Source organism: Stegodyphus dumicola, chromosome 10 (genome assembly GCF_044657685.1).
Source record: "Stegodyphus dumicola isolate Sdum_Otavi_A_Nest chromosome 10, ASM4465768v1".
Classification (NCBI taxonomy): domain Eukaryota; kingdom Metazoa; phylum Arthropoda; class Arachnida; order Araneae; family Eresidae; genus Stegodyphus; species Stegodyphus dumicola.
In genome coordinates, this window is record NC_140777.1 from 130,714,710 (window position 1) to 130,720,709 (window position 6,000).

Here is a 6,000-nt window from a genome sequence, read left to right on the forward strand (position 1 = left end):
TGTAAGAATACTTAACATGACGATGCATAACTAATTTAGGATATCGATTTTAAACTGTGCGAAATCATACAATTCAAAATTGATGATATAAATTTTATGTTTTACTTTACCATATTTAACTTTCAACTTTTGCCATATTTCAACTTTTACCATATTTAACTTTCAACTCATTTGTTAATGATATTATCTCATAAATGTACTTTTATCTGCCACGACGAATTTTCCGAACTATAAAAGAAACAATTCAAATATTCGAATTTTGATAAATTGTATATCTAATAATTTCTTACTCCAAACTGTTACATGCACATAAACATTCGAGTTTATTAAATACTTATAAAATTATAAACTTTTATTGAGAAGAAAAAGCGCTCCATGAAGCACACTTAATTAAGCTCATTGTTCATAAAACAACATTGTGGTTTTCATTTTCCGAAAAGCCAATTTCCGAAGAATGTCAAATCAACGAATTAGTATGATATATGAACAAGATACATTTGTTTATATATCATACTAAGTCTCAAATGACAGTATTTATATATTCTAATAGCATTCGAAGTTAAAACAAAAAGTTAGTTTATTTTTATTTATATTCATGCGTTTTTGCTTTTGATTATACTACTTGAAACAAATTATATGCCTTAATAGCATTCCTATTTGATCTTGCAAAGAAGAAAATAAAGAGGTCAGTGATTATTTTCAGAACTAAATCAGAAATAAATTAATTTTTAAAGTATCGTACAGCCCGTGAATCTCATGCAGCCCCGAGAGCTTTCATATTCAGCACAAACAGAAACTAATATTGCGAAAAAAGATTGAAGATCCCCTACGCTACAGAAAAATATTAAATTTCTCAAATGCGTATTGAGAACTGCATGCTAAATTCAAGTTCTGCATGTCTTGTATGGCTTCTAAACCCATTGTTACATAGTTTAAAAAATGGTCGCTACTGAGTGTGTAATCGTAGATAACAGTCATATATTCACGACTAGAACTAATCTTGCATTGCATGTGAGCGAAATGTTTTAGCTGTATAGTTTCAATGGAGTCTCGGTTTTAGATTATTTTAATTTTAAGAGTGGCTTGGTAGACCTGCTATGTAAAAAAACAGCAAATGTTTTGCTTGTGTCAAAACCCACATTAATATTTAAACGTGCGAACGTATTAAGTTTGTTTTCTGTTTTTATATTCCAAAACTATGAGCTGTTTGATATTACCCTGCGGTTTTGGTAAAGTAGCAAATAACGTATATGGTTCGAAACAAAAAAAAAGTTAAGTACGGTAATTTTAGGATGAATGTATTGCACATGCGCTAAATACGTGGGGTTTTTCAGTAAGTCAGTTACAAACTTTCAGGAGAGATAGATTACAACCTGGATGGAAAATCATATAACAATAAATGGTCGGAAAAGCTTTCCTAGTGCGGCGGTGACGACACAATTCACACGAAAGGAAGGACACAAACAGGGTGAGAAAACACGTTTATTATGTTTAGTATAGCAGAAACCGAGAATTAAGAACAGAAACAGACAAAGATCGTCATTAAAGGAGGTGCTCGAAATTACGACCTCAGACCCTGATGCAGGAACCATGCGTCATGCATCTTCTATGCGATCTTCCGTGTGTTATGCAGATCTTACATGGGTCCTGAGAATGTGAGGCCCGCATCACGTTCCGAGGTCGTAATTTCCAACACCTTCTTTGATGACGATCATCGTCTGTTTTAGTTCTTATTTCTTGGTTTCTACTGATACAATCCTGTTCGTTGTTCTACAGTACAGCTTAGGTCAGGAGCCATTTCATCGGGTGGAACTGTTGTACTAAGCATAATAAAAATGTTGTCTCATTTTATTCATGTTCTACCTTTCTTGTGTTTTGTATTGTTACTACCACGATAGGAAAGCCTTTCGACCATTGCGTTGCCATATGATTTTCCATCGTCTAGCTGTACTCCATCTCTCCTTAAAATTTGCAATCGATTTGCTGAAACACCCTGCATATATGCATATGTTTTAAAGCCTGTATTTTGTCTACCACTCGAAAACAAGACTTACTTCCGATATGTTTATCTGTGCCGTGTTTATATCTAAAACACTTGTCGAGATAACGTCCCGTATAGTTCCATTCATTAGAAAAGGAATGACACTAATTATCCTTTACTTTTACTAACTGTAAAATTTCAAGCTTAAATGCAATTAGACGGAACAGGTAATAACCTCGTCGCAGCTACTGGCATAAAGGCGGAAAGCTAAAGATACATGTATGTTTTTTTTTAAAAGGTTCTCAAATTCCTTTTACCTGGTAGATGGATTTTACTAAATCGTCAAGCATACCTTTAATGTAAATTTTAAAAGCTAGTAAATTTTAAAATCGTTTTGTGGCCTCTCTGTAAGTTACTTAGTTCATTTAAGCTACAGAAAAGCATATTGTTAGTAAAACAATTACTACAGTGCAAAGATATCTTACGAATCCTATTTGAACTGCCTTAACACTGCATGTTACTAAGAATCTCTCTGATCAGCTTAAAAAGCTTAAAAAAGAGACGTTTCTCCATCAGCACCAGTCTCCAAAAGATGGTTTCTTTGTCAGCCAGAAAATGTAGTCAAGTAAGGATGATAGCCCCTTCCTCTAAAAGAAATTATTGCTAAAATTAATTTCCAAGATTTTCAACACAGTTGACTATTTTTCCTCTCCTTTTCTTTCGAAATTCCTAGATAAGCCAGAAAGAAAAGTTTCGAAAGAAAGAATAAACAAATGTTTGAATATATAATACATTGATAATACTAATTAATAACACTCATAAATAATACTGAAGGACCATAATTGTAGATATAATTATTAAATTTCTTAAATGCGAAAATATTTAATAATGGGGCACATTCAAATATTACCACTTAAAAATGCATGTAAACTATTAAAACGATTTTCTGAAAAATTTTCGAACACCTAATTATTTAATTTATATAAATTTCACATCTGATGTGAAACTTACACACGTTTGAAGGCAAAGTTTATAGTGATAGATTTAATAACTGTTGCATGTACTGAGCTGATTAAATACACAGAGACTAACATAAAAATGCATGCTACGTTTTATTCGTACAAAAATAGTGAACAATGGAAAATGATGGGTGTAAGGCTTTAACTCCATTTAGCTAAAGAAGTAAAAGTAACAGTAGCTAGAAAGAATTATCAGGCAAAAAGATTTTGTCATGTTCTTCTGGGACAGCTTCTAATGGAAAAACAATTTTACCATAAAATTATCAGTTACAAACAGTACTTTTATTAGCAAATTTATTATAAAATTTTACTGTAGAATTAATTATCCGTAAAAACAGTTTTACATTTGAAAAATAAACACGAAATGTTCTCTCCCCCCCCCATGGCGAGCTCCAGCCTTTTATAGGCGTTGGCCACTATTAAGACGGAAGAGGTGGTCACTTTATTATAGAGGCACCTAATAGGTGGTCCACCTTTGCATCCTATAAAGGGACGGAGAAATTACATCCATGCCTTCTCTGGGATTCCAAGCTGGACCCTTCGGTACAGTAGACAAAGTCCCTAACCACTTTCCCGTCTGGAGGGCAGACACAAAAAGTACCCGAGTACAAATGTCTCATCTTAAAGTTTTGAGAGCATAAGCTACGAAATATCACATTTTCAGTGAAATCACTGGGCCTATATTTATAAATTTAATTCTTTTAAAATTAGAAGCTACTGGAAAAGAAGTCCATTCTGGACAACCCCAGGTCATATGTCATTAAAATGTCACTCGTTGCCAATAAGATCGAGATTAGATAATCTTCTTTCGATACTTCTGATAGTGCTTTTTTGGAATTTTTACCAAAAATGGCATCGAGCTTAATCCATTCCTTGTCGAAAGCTCAGAGAAAATGATGCTATATCGTTTTAGAATCTAGGACAGATTTGTTTCAACGTCTCACTCAATTAAAACATAAATATTTTCTTTAAAATCTCGACTGTTGTGTTTCTGAAACTTTCACTAAAAGCAGTCGCAAAATGTTAGTTTTTAAGTAAGACAAAAAATTTCTCGGAAAGTTGTTTTTCAGCGGATTGCTCAACGTGTTTATTTCCAAGGTTGATCTGTAGTTTATTGAATGATTTATCTTTTATCAATTTTTTTACTGAGGCCTTTAAAAAAAAGGTTTCATCTGATATTTCAGTAGCTCCCAATGTTTAGTCTTGTTTGATGTATGATGTTTAGTCTGCCTTGACATAAAATTCCTCACAACTGAAACTTTGATATGTCTGTCTAAAGATAAATACATTTTTTCTGAGAATTAAAGTATGATGCTTTGCAATCAAAACGATACATTTGATTGTATTAACAAAAACGTGTATTGATTACTACTGAAGTATATATACTTGAGCATCAGGAGAAAATAAAATTAGAATTTTGGAGTCTTTATGGTTTTTTATACTGGACACGTGAAAAATGTGCAATGCCCTCGACGGGTTCGAACTGCGGGCCTCTCGAATACTTGACAAGTGTGCTTCCAGTTACACTACGAAGACATGCGAAAATGCAGGAGAAACCACCTTATGAAATGTTTCTGGAGGCTAAAGAATAAGCCAAAAGTATCAAATAAGTTTTAATTTTTAATTCATTTATCACTCCGCAAAGGTCTCAAGACCTACACTTCATTTCTCAAGACCTACACTTACAGAATTACTATCATATTCTGGATCCGTTTTTGCTCATTTTCCAAAATCATTATTACTCTCTTCCTCAGAACTTACATGATCCCCTTGAAAGAGCGATAAGACTGGCTTCCTGGTCTTTTCTAGGATTCAATCATGAGCTTCTAAAACTTCTCATGAGCTTCAGAACTTAAAGCTTCTGATCAACTAAAGATTCTGATTAACTAAACTAATTAACTAAAGCTTCAATCATGAGCTTCGGAAACTAAAGCTTCTGATTTTATTCGGAAACTCATAATGATTCCTCTGAAGTTCACAAGCACTCTGTTCATGATGCCCCAAATACACATAAATAATTTCAAAATAAATGAATAAAATTTCACCCAAATCTGAAGACAAATTATGTGTAGTACAAAATATGGAAATATGCAAGCAAATATAAGCATTATGAATAATACAAAATACCATTTACACTATAAAGATTATGCTTATATTTGATAAAATTTGTTTTGACTACATTTCTCACTAACACATTAAAGGAACAAGTTACTCAAAATTAAAAAATATTATTAAATGATTCTTGCTGTAATAGGAAGATGATTTATATGCTTATTAAAAATTTTGACCTGTGTTTTGACAAAACTTTCTGGATCAGAATAAATTTTTAGTAAAAATAAAGGAAAAAAATCTGAAACGCACATACGGGCCCCATACGCGTACCCATACGGGCGTAATATATTTTTTCCCGATTTACAGACACATACACGTTAGGAAAGCATTTGGGCTAACTCAAAATTGGATTAAAAATATTTAAAAACAGCATATCTTCAGATTTTACGGTAGAAAATCTCGCGCGTTGGAGATAAAAATGATTTTATTCTTCACAGTGTTGCCACTGCTCGCTTTGAAACTGTTGAGTTCTTTAATCAAAAAATTCGCTAGAGTTTTACAAAATATGAAATAGACAATAAAAGCAAATTCCAAATTCGAGCTTCCATGTGCCCATGTGCGAGTGGAGGACTACATCATTCAAAATAAGATGACTCTAGGTGGCGTTGGTTTTTTTTTCACAGTGCGAGAAATTAATAATTATTGTTCTCTAAGGAAAATGTTATTTCAACCGCGTTAAGGATGCTATTTAAATGTTATTTCAACCGAGGAGATCCATGTCCCGTGCAAATAACATGGTTGTTATTAAGAATTTGGGGGGGGGGGAATCACGAGTAACATTAAAGTGGCAAGTGCAGTTTCAGAAGGAAAGCTAAAAAAAACTTATACTGAATCCTACTTTATAAGAAGTGTTTTTTTTTTTTTTTTTGTGTTTTTTATTGTCTCTTG